We start from the raw sequence: 22,176 nt of genomic DNA, 5'->3' as shown, positions 1-22,176 counted from the left end.
CTGGAACTTGAAACGATGATACAAATGAGTTTTATCTGGCAGGGATTCGAACCTGACATGAATCGCTATTGTCTTATAGCTACGAATAGACATGAAATATTTATTATTTCTTCACCAGTAGCGACACGTGCATATGTTCGGCTAGAGGTAACGCAATGAATAGTTTTGTGCTGCCTCAGAGTCCAACCCCGCCCTTATCGTCGTTGTTGACCCCCACATGAAGAGGTGTCAACTATCAAATTCTCTTTCACTAACAGCTAGCAATGCGCCGTTCGTAGAGATCTGGGGGAGACGGCATTGTGAGGAAACAACGAAATGATAGGACACCGCGAACAGTTTAAATCTAAAGAAAAGCTGGAACCGGAGCTTGAATCCCAGTCCAGTGCCAATATTCTAGAAATGCCAAGGTCACTTAGAATAAGATGAGAAGGTCCTATGACCTTACAGGATGACTGATTCGTGAACTAAAATTGCATTACTAGTGTAAGAAAGCTTACTAGAGGCAGTTTCTGAAAGCAGCGACTTCCAGTCACTAGCGAATGGACATGTTTAATGTTGATTTAAAACCATGGCATAATCCACATTCTTTACTTTGCATTACTTGAGGTGAATACAGTATGTTTATGGCTGTTAAAAACTGGTACCTCTAGCGGTAATCGAACCCATACATTAATAATACAAGCTAGCCTCCATCCAGCGAATTTCATATATGTTTGCATCTTGTTTTTGTCATGATGGGGTATGCAGCACTTTGTACGAGAAGTGTTGACTTCCACTTAAGCTCTAGTTGTTAATAACCAATCCGTGTTCTAGTAGTCAACATCATGTGATACGAACCCAAAGCTTTGATATCCATCCTTCCCTTTTTTAAAGCCGTATCCCGTCTTTTTGCTGAGCATCAGGCTGACAGAAGGTCTGAGACAGTTTGGTTCATTTTCTAACCATCCACTAATAGGAAAAGCTAGTAGAAATACACTACTGGTCATTAAAATTGCTACACCAAGAAGAAATGCAGATGATAAGCGGGTATTCATTGGACAAATATATTATACTGGAACTGACATGTGATTGCATTTTCACGCAGTTTGGGTGCATAGATCCTAAGAAATCAGAGCACAGAACAACCACCTCTGGCCGTAATAACTGCCTTGATACGCCTCGGCATTGAGTCAAACAGAGCTTGGATGGCGTGTACAGGTACAGCTGCCCATGAAGCTTCAACACGATATCACAGTTCATCAAGAGTAGTGCCTGGCGTATTGTGACGAGCCAGTTGCTCGGCCACCATTGACCAGACGCTTTCAATTGGTGAGAGATCTGGAGAATGTGCTGACCAGGGCGGCAGTCGGTCATGTTCTGTATCCAGAGAGGCCTGTACAGAACCTGCAACATGCGGTCGTGCATTATCCTGCTGAAATGTAGGGTTTCGCAGGGATCGAATTAGGGGTAGTCAATGCGAACAAGAGGTGACCGAGACATGTAATCAATGGCACCCCATACCATCACGCCGGGTGATACGCCACGATGGCGATGGCGAATACACGCTTCCAATGTGCGTTCACCGGATGCGACTATTATGATGTTGTAAACAGAACCTGGATTCACCCGAAAAAATGACGTTTTGCCATTCGTGCACCCAGGTTCGTCGTTGAGTACACCATCGCAGGCGCTCCTGTCTGTGATGCAGCGTCAAGGGTAACCACAGCCATGGTCTCCGAGCTGATAGTCCATGCTGCTGCAAACGTCGTCGAACTGTTCGTGCAGATGGTTGTTGTCTTGCCAACGTCCCCGTCTATTGACTCAGGGATCGACTCATGGCTGCACGATCCATTACAGCCATGCGGATAAGATGCCTGTCATCTCGACTGCTAGTGATACGAGGCCGTTGGGATGCACCACGGTGTTCCGTATTACCCTCCTGAACCCACCGATTCCATATTCTGCTAACAGTCATTGGATCTCGACCAACGGGAGCAGCAGTGTCACGATACGAAGTAAAATTGTAATTACTATTTCAGCAATAAGCTACAACAGTGACACAATTAATTTAGCCCAAGGAAATTCACGCAGTTAAGTATGTTTGAAATTATGCTGGTCACATTTCTATGTTCTAGGAATGTTCACTCATTTGCAATGCTTTCATATCACTGATTTCTTCAAGAAGATTACAGGCTGCTTCCTACTTGCTCTGACATCGTTCCTGCTAAATTTTCTGAAAGCAGGTTTGCAATGGAGTCAGAGTCAGTAATTTACGATGAAATAGGGAAGTAATAAATCACTGTTGGAAATATGTTTTGTGAATGACGTATTCCAGAAAACGTAATGGGTTATGCTAATGCAATTCTGAATCATCGCTACAGCGTTAAGTTTAGTTAATAAAATATTTATTCTACTCAGTCTTTGAACCTAGAGGAGTCGTTGCACAAGACGGTCTCGGTACCTTCCCCTTATGTGGTGCACCAAATGGTAGCCACCTTTCCTTTCGAGGCTAGTATCCATACAGTCTTCAGAGCTTAGGAGTTACGAGCTAAATTAGCGTGTAACTCACGATGGAGTTTCCAAAAGAGCGGCAGACGTATCTTCGACGATGGCAGAATCAAGCAGGAATGGATTCCGCGCCACTCTTCGTCGACCTGTCCCGAAGAACCCTTGCTGGCCACCACACTCCTCCGTTGTTTCGCCCACGCACAGTGCCCAACGTCGAACATGTTTCTGTCTCATGTAGGACCCATTGTCGTGTAGCTTCCACCACTCGCTACCTTCACCAGGAAACGCCCTCATTGCTCGTCATCCGTCCTACTTTTGTACGTTAAACAAATGCACGGTTTAGAATAACACAAACATTCAGTAGCTATTTTCGATGACCGAAATAAAGCATTACAATCTTATGTCGCAATGAATATTATAGTATAAGAGGTTATACAATAAGAGAAAATGTAATTTTTGAGAACATTTCTCGTGGAGAACAGATATTTTTCTTAGCACTTTAAAATAAACGTTCTAGCCGGCCGCTGTGACCGAGCGCTTCTAGGGTCTTCAGTCCGGAACCACGCTGCTGGTTCTAATCCTGCATCGGGAATGGATGTGTGTGATGTCCTTTAGTTAGTTAGGTTTAAGTAATTTTAAGTCTAGTGGACTGATAATCTCATATGTTAAGTCCCATAGTGCTTAGAGCCATTTGAACCGTAAACATTCTCGACCGAAAGAAATTTTTATTTTTGCGGTTACCAGTTTCGGTCAGTTACTAACCATCGTCAGACCTCATACAATATTCGTAGGCAGTTGCGGTGAACGGAGCAGGCGTTACGAACTCGACGAACGTCAACTGCCACAGTTCCGTTCACCGCCACCGCCTACCAACATGAGAACCACAAGAATAAAGGTTTCTTGCGGTCGAGACTGTTTATGGTTAAAATGGCTCTGACCGCTATGGGACTTAACATTTGAGGTCATCAGTCACCTAGAACTTAGAACTACTTAAACCTAACTAACATAAGGACCTCACACACACCCATGCCGGAGGCAGGATTCGAACCTGCGACCGTAGCGGTCGCGCGGTTCCAGACTGAAGCGCCTAGAACCGCTCGAGACTATGTTCATTTTAAAATAAGGGAAAATGTTTTTATTCGAATTTGTCTCCTGTTTTCCTCCAATGACTTTCTTCTCGTCTGATCTTAGTAGCGCTCATCTCGTTATCTCTTTGTCTGCTGTGCAAAAGATCCAAAGGTGTCTACCTTTGTACCTTCAACACTACTGATCGATACAGGGTAAATTTTGACGGAAAAAATTGTGTTGAAACATAGAAAAATCGTTAAATTCTTCTGCCTTAAACTGTCAATCATCAGCGCTAGGCCAGGTCTGGTGAAAGGTACTTAGCGACCTGATTCCTTGATGACTGTGTCAGGTGGTCAATTTATATAAATCATAATCGCAAGACTGGGAATGTGATGTCTAAAAACTAAATCGGTGTTGCTATACAGGGCGATTCCGTGATGTTACAAACTTTTGGGAGTGATGGAGAAGAATCAACACGTTAATTTGAAGGAAGGAACCTTGGCACCAAAGCGACCGAGTCGAAAGTTATAAGTGGAACTCGTCCCGATAACTACGACAGTGGACCTCTTCTGCTGGAAGCTCGTTACATTTGAGAGGAAGTAGTATGGATCAAAACGAGAAAAAATGTTCAGCAACTATGGGCTAACGCATACTTTAAGAGCTTGTTCAGTAAAACTGATACGTTTCACAATAGTGGAAGTAGTTCACAGCTCTTAAGGTATGCATATTAGATCCCATATTTAGTGACCTTTGTTGTTTTGGTCCATATTACCTTCTCCAGAAATATGGAAACCAAAAAGCTTGTAATGCAAGAGATGTTTTGCAAAAAAATGTTAAAATGTGTGTGAAATCTTATGGGACCTAACTGCTGAGGTCATCAGTTCCTAAGCTTACACACTACTTGACCTAAATTATCCTAAGGACAAAAACACACAAACACACACACACCCGATGGGGGACTCGAACCTCCGCCGGGACCAGCCGAGATGTTTTTCACAGTATCGAAGATGAACTAGTGCTCATAGCTGAGAACCCATGTTTACCAGAAATTTTTGTTTTGTTTTGGTCTATACTCCCACATCTGAAAGTTAGCTACCCTACAATCTTCGCAACGACGGTACCGATATTCCACTCCTAGAGATATGAGAAAGATTTTCCCTTATAACGCTCGACTCGGTCATTTCCGGACCAGGGTACCTTGTCTCAAACGGATACATTTACCCTTCTCTAACATCCCTAAAAGCTTTTAACACCATCACGGAATCACCATGTACAAAATAACAAAACAGGAAAACTACTGGTATTAGCAGCGACGTTAAAAGTCACTTAACCACCACCAACCGCACTGCGTGAGAGCTACACAGATGGAGCTTCATCACCGTGTCCGCTCTCTAAAGATGGCGCTCTACAGCCCGTGTCCGCCATGTTATGAGGTGTTTATTATCCTGCACTGACGTCACATTACACAGGCAACTGCCGTGTTTACGACTGCTGGCGCTCTCTGCGTCACGCGACTGCCATAGTCTGATCTCAGCAATGGCGTTACTCTGTTTTCGGTCAGTGGTTTCACGACAATGGCGACCACATTCCGGATCCGTTCGTTTCTGCTCAGACTTCGTAAACTGGCGCCACTGCTCTTACGATTTGACGAGCGGCAGTGATACCTCGCGGCATCTCAGCTCTGTCGTTCACTCCTCTTCTACGGGATTTATACAGGGCGACTCGCGTGAGGTGTAACACCTATTTTACTTCGTGGACAACTTAAGATATCGAAACGACATTAGTTGATCGTGTGCAGAAGGGCGCAAAATGTTGTTTCATGTTAGTCCTTTGAACTCTTGTGATAAATGATATTAGAAATAAATAAAACTTTTATCCATTCTTGATTTGGGTTGTTCAGGGTTTCAGGAATTATTGCAAGAAATCACCATTTTTTCTTCAATTTTTACTTATTCATGACAGGTTTCGAATCGCCTGGCAATTCATCATCAGACGATACAATTCAGTTTGTAGTATTGTGGGGGTCGTGCATTGTTTTTATTCTTGTGGCAGGCACTGCTCTGGAAAACATAATGTGTACTTACCAGTATCGTTAAATATCAAGTGAAACAGGCAGTTTTCCACCGATGGAGACTCCCATATACTTTACAAAATATAAACAAACCAAAAGAGCTTTTCCAAAGCTCTTGAAAGTGATAACGCTTGTTACTGTTGACGTAGGAACTTTTCGTAAAAACACTGTCGAAAGGCGCTAAAATTAAAAGACACGCGCCCTGACTCGGCTATGGAGCCGGGTTCTGTTATTAAACAGGGTGTGCAAAGCAAAACTGAGCTGGAAAATATATCACACACTTTAGAACAGGCAACCAGCCCAGCTGACATCATCCGCACTGAAAGTCGTCTGGTTGCTGATATGATCACAGTCGGTTTATTTGCGACCCGTAAACAGAATCAATGTTTGGATGTCTTTATCACAGAACTATAAGTATACATTAGTGTAAGTGTTAAGGTGTCTGGACTCCTGTGCGATTTGAGTCATACTGTACTTTCTGTAGTACTAGTGAGTTTTATTTTACGCAAAATCACTCGTAAATCTGGTTTATGTATCGTGGTATACTACCTTCTTACATATAAATGACGTTACTTTTGTCTGTACTGTTACTGAGCTACTTACACATACGGATGGTTTAGTACGTTTTCTTTTCTTATTTTCGCTACATCTCCACAAGTGAAATACGATTTACTTACTACGGTTTAACAAATAGAAGCAGCTTGTGAGCCTGTTCTCTCTAAGGGGCATAATATCTATGCAGCCATCTCATCAGCACTCTCAAAACGAGAGACACTTGTTTTTAACGCGCTGTACATCACCTTGCGTCACGCGCACGTGTGTACAGCTTTCAGAATTGCATTCGCAAACACAAAACAAATGAAGGTAACTACACTCATGCTCATAAATGAAGGATAATTACAGAATGTGGTGCCACACAACGTGGCACTACAACAAACTGGCGCTAATAGCAAAGGCACACAGGGATCACGCACGACACAGATGTGTAAGTCCACGGTATTGGTGATAAGTTGAGAAAACCGTCGCGAAACACATGTGCTACAAAACGCAACTGTTTCCTGCGCATGTACCCCGACATCAGTATGGGATATGATCACCATGCACACGTACACAGGCTGCACAACGGGTTGACATACTCTGGATCAGGTGATCGAGTAGCTGCTGGGGTATAGCCTCCCATTCTTGCACCAGTGCCTGTCGGAGCTCCTGAAGTGTCGTAGGGGTTTGAAGATGTGCAGAGATACGTCGACTGAGAGCATCCCAGACGTGCTCGATGGGGTTTAGGTCTGGAGAACAGGCAGACCACTCCATTCGCTTGATATCTTCTGTTTCAAGGTTCTCCTCCACGATGACAGCTCGGTAGGGGCATGCGTTATCATCCATGAGGAGGATGGTGGGACCCACTGAACCCCTGAAGAGGCGGACATACTGGTGCAAAGTGACGTCTCGATACACCTGACCTGTTACAGTTCCCCTGTCAAAGACATGCAGGGATGTACGTGCACCAATCATAATCCCACGCCACACCATCAAACCACGACCTCCATCCAGGTCCCTTTCTAGGACATTAAGGGGTCGGTATCTGGTTACTGGTTCACGCCAGATGAAAACCCGGTGAGAATCACTGTTCAGACTATACCTGGACCCGTCCGTGAACATAACCTGGGTCCACTATTGCAATGATCACGTACTGTGTTCTCGAAACTAGGCTTTACGGGCTCTTTTGTGACTAGAGCTCAGTGGAATGCACCTTGCAGTTCTCCAGGCGAATAAACCATGCCTGTTTAGTCTTCTGTAGACTGTTCCAGTGGCTGCGATAAGGTCCCGAGCAAGGCTACCTGCATTATTCCGTGGCTGTCTGAGGGCACTGCTGGTGAGATATCGGTCTTCTTGTGGTGTTGTACACTGTGGACGTCCCGTACCGTCTGGGCACGTTTCCTGTCTGCTGGAATCATTGCCATAATCTTGAGATCACACTTTATGGTACACGGGGTGCCCGTGTTACGACCTGCTGTGTTTGATCAGCCTCCAGCCGCCGTAGTTTTCTACCCCTCATAACGTCATCTATATGTGTTCTTTGAGCCATTTTCAACACAATATCACTGTTAGAACGTCTGAAAACGTCTGCACACTTATTCGCTGCATCGTACTCTGACATGCACCAATACACTTCTGTGTATGTGGACTGCTGCTAGCGTCACCGTGCAACGACCGCAGGTCAAATGCACCGCATGGCCATACCACGAAGTGATTTAAACCAGCAAACCGCCCACCAGAGCGTTGTTTCACCAGGTATCAGCATTATCCTTAAATTATGAGCATGAGTGTATGAAGTCGAAGTGACATGGAGTTAACAATGGTTCCTTTCATATCTGCTAAACAGGAAGCAGAGGGTTGTCTTCTAATGTCAACAGACATGGAACAAATTTAAATCTGTATGGCGTGCTGAAAAATTCGGAGAGTTGTCACTGAGTTCCTTCCGCGTACTGCACTGCTTTGCATGATGTAAAATATGTCATTAAACGTTTCTGATAGTAAAGAAATTACTCGAACGGCGTTGTTGGCTGAGATTCTCCGAGGGGTAGTCTCAGGCTCCTAATCGGGAGAAGATTCTTCCCCCCCCCCCCCCCCCCCTGCTTCTTGCGCAATTGAAACTTTTCACGCGATGCTTGAGTTGTGTAATAACTATATATCACGGGTGTAGGTGCCTGTAGTGGGTGAGGTGTCATGTTTGTGTTGTATGAGAGAAGGGTAGGAGTGAAAGCCGTTGCCGTAACGTAGCCTGCTGCTCTTCAGTAGCACCATGGTTGACCCCATTCGACGCCCCGATCCGGATCACCATCAACACGGCTTCACATCATGACGAGCCGCGAAGACCTTTGTCATCTAACGTGGGACATTTAAGCAAAGTCTGATAATCAGGAACTGTACACGACCACCTCTCATCACCTTGCCGGCCAAGACTTCTGGTAATACTTTGTTTCACCACAAGACTCGAAACGGTTACTTCTAACGAGGTTATTAGCTCCTTTGCTACAGCAGAGACGCACATGGTTAATAAAAACTGCAAGGGCATAAAATACAATTTAGTTGTAACTTCAAACACTGTCTCTAGTTTTCAATCACGTTCAACGACCCAATCATAATTAAAGATGAAGAATGTAACATTTTCAACTTTGCCAACATTAAAATACTAACTAAAATGCATGTCTTATATACTACAAGTCCGCAGCTCGTAGTCTTGCGTTAGAGTTCTCGCTTCCCGCGCAAGGGGTCCCGGGTTCGATTCCCGACGGGTCAGGGATTTTCCCTGCCTCGAAATGACTGGGTGTTGTTGTGTCGTGTTCATCATTCATCCCCATTACGGTCGGAGGAAGGCAATGGCAAACCACCTCCGCTATGGTCTTGCCTAGTACGGCGGTGCGGGTCTCCCGCATCGTCCCCTACGCTCCTCGGAGTATTGGACTTCATCATCATCATCATATACTACAAGTAGTTGTTTAATGTTGTTATCAAAAATCTCGAAAAGGATCTCACCGATTTCCTTCGAATTTTTACAAAATGTTCTAGTTAATATTCGGAAGAACATAGGTTACCTATTCTAGTATATTTAATAAATATACTTGTTTCCCCCAATGAACCATGGACCTTGCCGTTGGTGGGGAGGCTTGCGTGCCTCAGCGATACAGATAGCCGTACCGTAGGTGCAACCACAACGGAGGGGTATCTGTTGAGAGGCCAGACAAACGTGTGGTTCCTGAAGAGGGGCAGCAGCCTTTCCAGTAGGTGCAGGGGCAACAGTCTGGATGATTGACTGATATGGCCTTGTAACAATAACCAAAACGGCCTTGCTGTGCTGGTACTGCGAACGGCTGAAAGCAAGATGAAACTACGGCCGTAATTTTTCCCGAGGGCATGCATCTTTATTGTATGATTAAATGATGATGGCGTCCTCTTGGGCGGGGACTACTCAAGAGGATGTCGTTATCAGGAGAAAGAAAACTGGCGTTCTACGGATCGGAGCGTGTAATGTCAGATCCCTTAATCGGGCAGGTAGGTTAGAAAATTTAAAAAGGGAAATGGATAGGTTAAAGTTAGATATAGTGGGAATTAGTGAAGTTCGGTGGCAGGAGGAACAAGACTTTTGGTCAGGTGACTACAGGGTTATAAACACAAAATCAAATAGGGGTAATGCAGGAGTAGGTTTAATAATGAATAGGAAAATAGGAATGCGGGTAAGCTACAACAAACAGCATAGTGAACGCATTATTGTGGCCAAAATAGATACGAAGCCCACACCTACTACAGTAGTACAAGTTTATATGCCAACTAGCTCTGCAGATGACGTAGAAATTGATGAAATGTATGATCAAATAAAAGAAATTATTCAGATAGTGAAGGGAGACGAAAATTTAATAGTCATGCGTGACTGGAATTCGGTAGTAGGAAAAGGGAGAGAAATAAATATAGTAGGTGAATATGGACTGGGGCAAAGAAATGAAAGAGGAAGCCGCCTGGTAGAATTTTGCACAGAGCACAACTTAATCATAGGTAACACTTGGTTCAAAAATCATAAAAGAAGGCTGTATACATGGAAGAAGCCTAGAGATACTGACAGGTTTCAGATAGATTATATAATGGTAAGACAGAGATTTAGGAATCAGGTTTTATTTTGTAAGACATTTCCAGGGGCAAATGTGGACTCTGACCACAATCTGTTGGTTATGACCTGTAGATTAAAACTAAAGAAACTGCAAAAAGACGGGAATTTAAGGAGATGGTACCTGGATAAACTAAAAGATGCAGAGGTTGTAGAGAGTTTCAGGGAGAGCATAAGGGAGCAATTGACAGGAATGGGGGAAAGAAATACGGTGGAAGAAGAATGGGTAGCTTTGAGGGATGAAGTAGTGAAGGCAGCAGAGAATCAAGTAGGTAAAAAGACGAGGGCTAGTAGAAATCCTTGGGTAACAGAAGACATATTGAATTTAATTGATGAAAGGAGAAAATATAAAAATGCAGTAAATGAAGCAGGCAAAAAGGAATACAGACGTCTCAAAAATGAGATCGACAGGAAGTGCAAAATGGCTAAGCAGGTATGGCTAGTGGACAAATGTAAGGTTGTAGAGGCTTATCTCACTAGGGGTAAGGTAGATACTGCCTACAGGAAAAGAGACCTTTGGAGATAAGAGAACCACTTGTATGAACATCAAGGGCTCAGATGGAAACCCAGTTCTAAGCAAAGAAGGGAAAGCAGAAAGGTGGAAGGTGTATATAGAGGGCCTATACAAGGGCGATGTACTTGAGGACAATATTATGGAAATGGAAGAGGATGTAGATGAAGATGAAATGGGAAATACGATACTGCGTGAAGAGTTTGACAGAGCACTGAACGACCTGAGTCGAAACAAGGCCCCCGGAGTAGACAACATTCCATTGGAACTACTGACGGCCTTGGGAGAGCCAGTCCTGACAAAACTCTACCATCTGGTGAGCAAGATGTATGAGACAAGCGAAATACCCTCAGACTTCAAGAAGAATATAATAATTCCAATCCCAAAGAAAGCAGGTGTTGAAAGATGTGAAAATTACCGAACTATCAGTTTAATAAGTCACAGCTGCAAAATATTAACGCGAATTCTTTACAGACGAATGGAAAAACTAGTAGACGCCGACCTCGGGGAAGATCAGTTTGGATTTCGTAGAAATGTTGGAACACGTGAGGCAATACTGACCCTACGACTTATCTTAGATGCTACATTAAGGAAGGGCAAACCTACGTTTCTAGCATTTGTAGACATAGAGAAAGCTTTTGACAATGTTGATTGGAATACTCTCTTTCAAATTCTGAAGGTGGCAGGGGTAAAATACAGGGAGCGAAAGGCTATTTACAATTTGTACAGAAACCAGATGGCAGTTATAAGAGTCGAGGGACATGAAAGTGAAGCAGTGGTTGGGAAGGAAGTGAGACAGGGTTGTAGTCTCTCCCCGATGTTATTCAATCTGTATATTGAGCAAGCAGTGAAGGAAACAAAAGAAAAATTCGGAGTAGGTATTAAAATCCATGGAGAAGAAATCAAAATGTTGAGGTTCGCCGATGACATCGTAATTCTGTCAGAGACAGCAAAGGACTTGGAAGAGCAGTTGAACGGAATGGATAGTGTCTTGAGAGGAGGATATAAGATGAACGTCAACAAAGGCAAAACGAGGATAATGGAATGTAGTCGAATGAAGTTGGGTGATGCTGAGGGAATTAGATTAGGAAATGAGACACTTAAAGTAGTAAAGGAGTTTTGCTATTTGGGGAGCAAAATAACTGATGATGGTCGAAGTAGAGAGGATATAAAATGTAGACTGGCAATGGCAAGGAAAGCGTTTCTGAAGAAGAGCAATTTGTTAACATCGAGTATAGATTTAAGTGTCAGGAAGTCATTTCTGAAAGTATTTGTATGGAGTGTAGCCACGTATGGAAGTGAAATATGGACGATAAATAGTTTGGACAAGAAGAGAATAGAAGCTTTCGAAATGTGGTGCTACAGAAGAATGCTGAAGATTAGATGGGTAGATCACATAACTAATGAGGAAGTATTGAACAGAATTGGGGAGAAGAGAAGTTTGTGGCACAACTTGACCAGAAGAAGGGATCGGTTGGTAGTACATGTTCTGAGGCATCAAGGGATCACCAATTTAGTATTGGAGGGCAGCATGGAGGGTAAAAGTCGTAGAGGGAGACCAAGAGATGAATACACTAAGCAGATTCAGAATGTAGATGTAGGTTGCAGTAGGTACTGGGAGATGAAGAAGATTGCACAAGATAGAGTAGCATGGAGAGCTGCATCTAACCAGTCACAGGGCTGAAGACCACAACAACAACAACTTGTTTATTACTCTATATAGAACTGTCGTTTTTTAACGTTGTTACCAAACAGATCAGATTGTTGTCGGTTCTTCAGCAGGATCAAACCGTCATCTGCACACAATATTTCCGCGGTCTACATGGCCGCTGTCATCAGGTGAGAAAAGCTAAGGCACTCTCGCGGATAACTGACTCAAACCGTGAACAACGGAAGTTTGATATGCAGCGAAAATACGAAAGGGCATGTGCTAAGTAAAATGCGCTAGCTAATAATCCTTACTACTGACCCCTGGCGCAAGAACAGTTGGAGCGCCTTCAGTGGTGAATACTATCGAAAAACGATATATCGTTAAAAATTATTTACTCATAGACGGCCGATTCAGATGCCGTTGTTTCTTCGTATCTCAGAAAACATGATGCCAAGTTTTACATAGCAGGTATCCAATATTATCGTTAATGATATTATCTGTCAGTCTGATTTCGACAGATTCTTTCAAAACACAATCGCAGTAACGCGACGCGTTTTCAGCCACTCGTCTCATTGTATAGCATGCTATGTCCTTCCGCAAGACAGTGCTCAGCCACCGCAGATTTGTCTAGTTGTAATAATCTCACATGGGAATGACGATAAACACACCTGTCAGACGCTACGAATACTCTTGCCTTTACATATTTTACCGCACTCACATGGTATTTTGTGAACTACAGACTTACTCGAACCTAAGTCGTCCGTAACAGAGCCAAGAAGTGCTCTAATGTTAGCTGGCGGTCGGAATTCATATCTGGTTTCATTTTTCTTCAAAACCCTACCTATCTTGGCAGACACGTTTCGAGAATCTAGAAGGAAAGCTACAGAGCTAAAAATGTATTCAGTTGGTTTAAGCCATGGAAAACTCAAAAGCACTTCGAATCTGTCTGTCCGTGTAGCTATTATGATTAAACACGTCCTTAAAATGTAGCAGCTCTTGAGGTAAATTGTCAGCATCGAGATAGCATATACTCTTTTGACCAAGGTCCGTAGGACTCTTGTACGATGAAATGGTGGATGACGGCTGGTAGCATGTAAATATCTATCAGATGTCGGTTTCCTATGAACTCTGTGTTCAGGAGCTCCGTCATCTTTTTTATAAACCAGTACATCCAAAAACTGTAACTGCCACTCCTTTTCAATATCCAGTGTGAATTTGATGGTAGGATGAAGACAATTAAAATGGCCCAAGAATCGGTGCAAAGAATCTACTCCTTGTGTCCAAACAAGAATGATATCTTCCGCTTTACCCCAAAAAAAAGTAGACGCGAAAAAAGACTTTTCAGGCCTTATCCCCAAAGTATCCATAAAATTTCTGGTGTTTATGGGGGACATAGGACTCCCCATACCCACACCGCCAATGTGTCCAAAATACTTGTAATTGAATAAATAATAGGTGGACGTCAGTACATGATGGCAGACTTTTGTCATTTCGAGATCTACCTACCTTGCCAGACACGTTTCCGGCATATAAAAGGAAAGCCACAGAGCTAAAAATGTCTTCAGCAGGTTTCGGAAATTGTCAAAACGCAAAAGCACGTAAATTAATTAAAACCAGCGACCTCAAGAAAGACCAGAGTAAAAAAGAGACACCACGTCGAAACTGACAAGTAAAGCAGAGGGAACAAAACGAAACGACTTTAAACGCTGAATAAAATCCATAGGATTGGAAATACGGTGTTCACATTTGCCCATATGAGGGCTGAAGCTCGACGTTAAATATTTTGCCAAGTTGTAAATCGGCGCACCCAAATTACTAACAGTCGGGCGTAACGAGACCCAGTCTTTTTGCGACCTTCGGCAATCCTTGTAATCAATATGGAAACCCGCCGCACCAGGATGAAGTTTTTAATAGTGTCCTGAGGTAACGAGCTTTTCTTCAGAAGTGAAGTCGTTGTCGTTTTTATGAGGTCCGTGGGATCCTCCTGTAATACATGATACGACTGATCCTTATTCACATAAGGGGTCTTGGAGATGAAAACAGTAGCGTTGCCTTTGTCTGTTGGTAAAATTAATAATTCAGGGTCTCCTCCAATGGACCGAATAGCTGCCCGTTCGGCCAAGGAAATGTTACTCAGTGGAGGTCGAGTCCGACGCAAAAGGTGGAAAACATTCTGTCTGATCTCTTCCATTCAGTCTTCTGGAAGACGTGACATTGCTTGCATGGTGAATTGCACAGTAGGAACACTTCTAGGTGTGGATGCAAAGTTTAAACCTTTTTCCAATACTGAAACCATGACATCATCCAGTTCTTTATCTGTAAGATCTGTCACAGTGCATCGACAATGGCACCAAACATTTAGAAATGGACATTACCGATTTGCTTCACATTTTTGTACGATACTCTAATGGACATTCGGATGGACAAAGGCTATACATTTTAAAATAAATGGTACATCCAATACTTGGTAGGAAGACAAATGAGAGCAAATAAATTGTATATTCTTGAGTTTAGTAAGACTCACTGGAGAGGAGGCGGCAATTTCGTAACCCAAGAAATGAACGCTGTGTACTTTTCATGGAGTAGAGACCAAAGCAGTAGTGGTGTTGCAATAGCTGTTGTTTCTGGAAACCTTAACAACTGTGTTCTGCTTTCTGTTGGAGGAGATTCTCTCTGATTTCAGGCGGAGAGATGAACTGGTAAAAGTCTGCCAGTCTTTCTTGCGAGATGAAGGCAAAGTTCACCATCCGTAACATCGTCGAAACCAACGGTTGTGGAAGTTTGGTACAGAGTCGAGTGGAGGGTATAAATCAGAGGCTCTGAAAGTTCTGTGACCGTGTAGGCTGCATATTCATCGATTTGTACCATAGGGCGGTGGCGTATCGGGTCCCTCTTAAAAGGTCAACGGGGGCTGTGTGGAGTAGACAGACGGGATTTTAGGTTAGAGGGCGTCAATAACGGACAAAAGAGAGTTTCAGTCTCAAAGTGTACAGGTCAAACACAGGACAAGGTTTGATGTAGGAACCGTAAGCATTACAGTAGTAAATTTTCTTAGCTGTTTTGGGAAAGGAATAGAGCTCCAGTCGCTAATAGAAAGCTCTGAAGCACGTATCGTCATTGGTACTGAAAGGTGGCTAAAACGGAGATAAGAGAAGCTAAAATTTTTACAAAGGACATGATGGAATCCAGAAAAGATACATTAAATACAGTTGGTGGTGTCATGTTACTTATTAGAAGTAATCTACCCTGTAGTGAAACGAAGTAGAGAATTAGTTTGGGCAGAGACTATATTTGATTATATTTTGGTTCAGGAGGCCATTCGAAGTATAAATGGTTGCGAAAACTTAACTCGACCTCTCAGAAAAAAAAAAACACCCTGAGAAACGGGGATCGTTTTCAAATTCTGAATGTGGCAGTGGTAAAATACTGGGAGCGAAAGGCTATTTACAATTTGTACAGAATCCAGATGGCAGTTACAAGAATCGAGGGACATGAAAGGGAAATAGTGGTTGGGAATGGAGTGAAACAGGGTTGCAGCCTATCTCCGATGTTATTCAATCTGTATATTGAAAGGAAACAAAAGAAAAATTCGGAGTGGGTATTGAAATCCATGGAGAAGAAATAAAAACTTTGAGGTTCGCCGATGACATTGTAATTCTGTCAGAGACAGCAAAGGACTTGGAAGAGCAGTTGAACGGAATGGATAGTGTCTTGAAAGGAGGCTATAAGATGAACATCAACAAAAGCAAAACAAGGATAGTGGAATGAAGTCGAATTAAGTCGAGTGATGCTGAGGGAATTAGATTAGGAAATGAGACACTTAAAGTAGTAAAGGTGTTTTGCTATGTGGGGAGCAAAATAACTGATGATGGTCGAAGTAGAGAGGATATAAAATGTAGACTGGCAATGGCAAGGAAAGCGTTTCTGAAGAAGAGAAGTTTGTTAACATCGAGTATAGATTTAAGTGTCAGGAAGTCCTTTCCTGAAAGTATTTGTATGGAGTGTAGCCATGTATGAAAGTGAAACATGGACGATAAATAGTTTGGACAAGAAGAGGATAGAAGCTTTTGAAATGTGGTGCTACAGAAGAATGCTGAATATTAGATGGGTAGATCACATAACTAATGAGGAAGTACTGAATGGGATTGGGGAGAAGAGAAGTTTGTGGCACAACTTGACCAGAAGAAGGGATCGGTTGGTAGGACGTGTTCTGAGGCATCAAGGGATCACCAATTTAGTATTGGAGGGCAGCGTGGAGGGTAAAAATCGTAGAGGGAGGCCAAGAGATGAATACACTAAGCAGATTCAGAAGGATGTTGGTTGCAGTAGGTACTGGGAGATGAAGGAGCTTGCACAGGATAGAGTAGCATGGAGAGCTGCATCAAACCAGTCTCAGGACTGAAGACCACAACAGCACATGATGGATTCACGGATTAGTGACCGCAAGGTCGTTGTAACGAGACTGAACACGACACAGCCAAACCCACCAAAAGTAAGTGCAAAATGCATCCGTTCAAAAAATCAGATAAAAAGTTTGCTTCACGTCTTCCGGAGAGACAGTCCCCATTCTTTCCACAGTGACTATGGAAGCGTAGACCAGTTGTGACTTGAACTGAGAGAAACAGTATCCACAGCAATGGAGAGATTTAGACCAAGTAATATTCGACGAAACTGACACTATGATACACAAAATCGGTCAGAACACTGTTGCAGAAGCAACGAAAAGAGCTTGCCAAATTCAAAAGAACACAAAATCCTCAAGATAGCGAAGTTCTACACAAGCTCGAAATTTAGAGCGTAGGTAATTGCGAGATGCTTTAAATAGTTTCTACAACGGAACTTTCTCTTGAGATCTGGCAGAAAATCGAAAGATATTCTAACGGTATGTGAAATACACTAGCAGAAAGGCAATACTTTCACTTTTATGACAGCAAAGGTAATGTTGCCGATGACAGTGCCACAAAACGTATTTAGTAAATACAGTTTCCCGAATTTCCTTCACCATAGAAGAAGAAGCAAATGTACAGAATTCGAAACAACAACTGCTGGCAAAATGAGTAATTTAGACGAAGATATTCTCGGTGTAGCAAAGCAATCACTTAAAAAAGGCAAGCCCTGCAATCGAGATTGTATGCTAATTAGATTCCTTTCTAATAATGCAGATGTAATAGCTCCATACTTAATTATCATATACAACCGTTCGCTCGACAAGAGATTCTTACCGAAAGACTGGAAAGTTGCACAGATCAAACCAATATTCAAGAAAGGAAGCAGAAGTAATGCAATGAATTCTAGACCCATATCGCTGAAGTTGATTTTCAGTAGGATTTTAAAACATGTACTGTGTCAGTTTCAGCGACTGAGGCAAACTGACTGTCCCACGCATCGTCAACTTCAGCTGATGGTGGTGTCTGAAGATGGCCTAAGCCTAGGCCGAAACTGGTCATTTTTATAAAATAACCATCGCGATCAAAACTGTTTTTTTCATTTTATTACGAATTATATCGAGGACAATTATCTGTTGACACACAGTCATCACAAAATCAGAAAATATCGAAACACAGCCCCAGCTTTACTGTCACGAAGTAATGAGTACCATCGACAGGGGATCTCCAATTGATTCCATATTTCTAAATTTCCAGACGGGTTTTGACACCGTTCCTCACAAATGAGTTGTAGTCAAACAGCGCGGCTACGGAGTATCGTCTCAGTTCTGCGACTGGATTCGTGATTTCCTGTAGGAAAGATCGCAGTTAGTAATAACTGACGGAAAGTCATCGAGTAAAACGGAATTGATATCCGGTGTTCTGAAAGGAAGTGTTATAGGCCATCTGCTGTACCCAATCTATATAAACGTTTTAGTAGTCAATCTGAGCAGCAATATTTGATGCTTGCAGAAGATGCTGCGATTTACCGTCTAGCAAAGTCATTCGTAGAGGAAAACCAATTGCCGAATAATACAAACAAGAAACGTCTGTGAAGTGAAAAGTGACAATTGGCCCTACATTATGAAAAGTGGAAAGTTACCCATATGCGTACTAAAAGGAGTGTGTCGGATTTCGATTACGTGATAAATCACACAAATCTTTCAGTTCAACTTAGTACCGAGGAATTAGAAAAACGAACAACTTAAATTGGGAAGATCACATAGATAATGTTGTGGGCAAGGCAAACCAAAGTCTGCCTTTTGTTGGAAGAGCACTTAGAAGATGCGCCAGGTCTACTAAAGAGACTGCCTACACTATGCCTGTCCGTCCTCTGCTAGAGTACTGCTGTGCAGTATGGGATCCTTACCAGATTGGATTAATAGAGAACATCGAAAAAATTCGAAGGACGGTAGCTCGTTTTGCTTTATCGCGAAAAAGAGGAGAGATTGTCATGCATATGAACCGCGAGTTGGAATAAGAATCATTTGCGACGATATTTCAATCTGCAACCTTCTCCTCCGAATATGAAAATTTTTTGTTGACACTGACCTACAAATGGGGAAACGATCATTGTAATAAAATAAGAGAAATCAGAGCTTGCGGGAAAAGATCAAAGTGCTCGTTTTGCTGCCCTCTGTTCGAGAGTGGAACGGTAGAGAAATAGTGTGAAAGTGATTTGATGAATCCTCTACCACGCACTTAAGTCTGAATTGCAGAATGGTCACGTAGATGTAGACGTGAATGTAAAAGGGACTTTTAAAATTTAAGAACATCTTTGATATTTCATTACGTATGCATACAATTGGATTTTATGACTAAATTTCGTAGCGTTTATTGTTATGGAGCAGTCAGATTAACGTACTTTGTTGATTCCTTATCTCGTTTAATTATGTTACATATTTTGTAATGAAACCGGTGCAATGTTCTGCTTGTATCATTATGGACAATAAATGTATTTGATTTAATAGGCTGTTCCTGAAATAAAATAAAATAAAAGAAAAAAGGTCTTAATCATATAATACTCGTTATGTGATATCTCCAGAAAGTGTGATAAATACTGGACTCGTGCTTCAACGTGCAACAGTTTGAAGCGAAATTTCTTTCTAAATAAGACTGGCGGCTACACAACTTGAGATTCTGGAAACGGCACGTTTGTAGGAGAGACGTCTTACGTCAACAGTAGATTTACGACGTGGGAAACTGAAAGGCACGCGTACAAATCACCCTTAGCGCGGCTAAGAGTGCAACCACCAGCGCAAATTACTTTGGCAAGAACGTGGCCCACGGGAGCTCTCGTAGCGCACGTCACACCATAGCTCAGTAAGACAAGTGGCGAGCCGTTCGGCTGGGTAGAGGAATTCACTTGGTCGCTGCTCTCGTTAGTGGGCCCAGAAAGTGAGAAAGTATTGCTTCAATAAACACACCTTCAAATTGGTAACATCAATCTCTTGCATGTTCCACACCTTGAAGCGACAAAACATTCCTACTTCTATTTTTAACTCAAAGTATAGGGCATGTTTCATATTTTGCGTCTGTTTTCAGTTCTCTCCAATATGAAAGAAAAATACCAATTACATCACAGTACATGTATAGCTCCAAGCTAAACAAGAGAGGAGTCTACGCTATGTGATGAGAAGTATCCGGACACCCCTATATAACGCGGAACTGACCACTAAATGCACGAGGAGCAGACCCATATGTATAAAAATAGTCAGGGATAATTGTATTGTCAGCAGAGGATCAGTAACGTGAGAATGGGTCGGCCGTGGAGCTTAGTAACTCAAAACGTGAACTAGGAATCGGATGTAACCTGAGTAACATACACTATGTGATGAAAAGTATCCGGACTTACAAGTTCGTGGCGCCCTCCCTCTGTAATTCTGGAATTCAATATGGTGTTGGCCCACCCCTAGCCTTGTTGACAGCTTCCACTCTCGCAGGCATACGTTCAATCAGGTGCTGGAGGTTTCTTGGGGAATGGCAGACAATGCTTCATGGAGTGCTGCGCTGAGGAGAGGTATCGATGTCGGTCGGTGAAACCTGTAGCGAATTCGGCGTTCCGAAACATCCCGAAGATGTTCTGTAGGATTCAGGTCAGGACTCTGTGCAGGCCAGTCCATTACACATTACAGGGATCTTATTGTCCTGTAACGACTACGCCACAGGCCGCGCATTAGGAACAGGTTCTGGATCGTGCTGAAGGATGCAATCGCCATCCCCGAATTCTTCTTCAACATTGGGAAGCAAGAAGGTGCTTAAAACATCAATGAAGGTCTGTGCTCTGATAGTACCATGCAAAACAAGGGATGCAAGCCCACTGTATGAAAAACACGACCACATTATAACACCACCGCCTCCGAATTTTACTGTTGGCGCTACAGACGCTGGCCGATGACGTTCACTGGGCATTCGCCATGCCCACACCCTGACGTCAGATCGTCACATTGTGTACCTTGATTTGTCACTCTACACTACATTTTTCCACTGTTCAATTGTCCAATGTTTACGCTCCTTACACCAAGCAAGGCGTCATTTGGCATTTACCGGCTTGATGTGTGGCTTATGACAAGCCGCTAAACCATGAAATCCAAGTTTTCTCACCTCCCGCGTAACTGTCGTAGTATTTGCAGTGGATCCTGATGCAGTTTGGAGTTCCTGTGTGATGGTCTTGATAGATGTCTGCCCATTACACATCACGACCCTCTTCAACTGTCAGCGGTCTCTGTCAGTCAACAGACGAGGTTGGCCTGTACGCTTTTGTGCTGTACGTGTCCCTTCACGTTTCCACTTCAGTATCACATCGGAAACAGTGGACCTAGGGATGTTTAGGAGTGTGGAAATCTCGCGTACAGTCGTATGACAAAAGAACACACAATCACCTGACTACTTTTGACGTCCATGAGTTCCGCGGTGCACCCCATTCTGCTCTCTCACGATGTCTAATGACTATTGAGGTCTCTGATATGGAGTACCTGGCAATATGTGACAGCACATCTATATCTACATCTACATCCATACTCCGCAAGCCACCTGACGGTGTGTGGCGGAGGGTACCCTGAGTACCTCTATCCGTTCTCGCTTCTATTCCAGTCTTGTATTGTTCGTGGAAATAAAGATTGTAGAATGCCTCTGTGTGGGCTCTAATCTCTCTGATTTTATCCTCATGGTCTCTTCGCGAGATATACGTAGGAGGGAGCAATATACTGCTTGACTCCTCGGTGAAAGTATGTTCTCGAAACTTCAACAAAAGCCCCTACCGAGCTACTGAACATCTCTCTTGCACAGTCTTCCACTGGAGTTTATCTATCATCGCCGTAACGTTTTCGCAATTACTAAATGATCCTGTAACGAACTCCGCTGATCTCCGTTGGTTCTTCTCTCTCTCTTCTGTCAACCCTATCTGGTGCGGATACCACACCGGTGAGCAGTATTCAAGCAGAGGACGAATAAGTGTACTGTAAACTGCTTCCTTTGTTTTCGGACTTCATTTCCTTAGGATTCTTCCAATGAATCTGTCAGGCATCTGCTTAACCGACGATCAACTTTATATGATCATTGCATTTTATATCACTCCTAATACATACTCCCAGATAATTTATGGAATTAACTGTTTCCAGTTGCTGACCTGCTATATTGTAGCTAAATGATAAAGGATCTTTCTTTCTATGTATTCGCAGCACATTACACTTGTCTACATTGAGATTCAACTGCCATTCCTTGCACCATGCGTCAATTCGTTGCAGATCCTTCTGCATTTCAGTACAATTTTCCATTGTTACAACCTCTCGATATACCACAGCA

The sequence above is a fragment of the Schistocerca gregaria genome, chromosome 8 (assembly GCF_023897955.1).
Source record: "Schistocerca gregaria isolate iqSchGreg1 chromosome 8, iqSchGreg1.2, whole genome shotgun sequence".
NCBI lineage: Eukaryota > Metazoa > Arthropoda > Insecta > Orthoptera > Acrididae > Schistocerca > Schistocerca gregaria.
Note: the sequence above shows the minus strand (reverse complement) of the source record.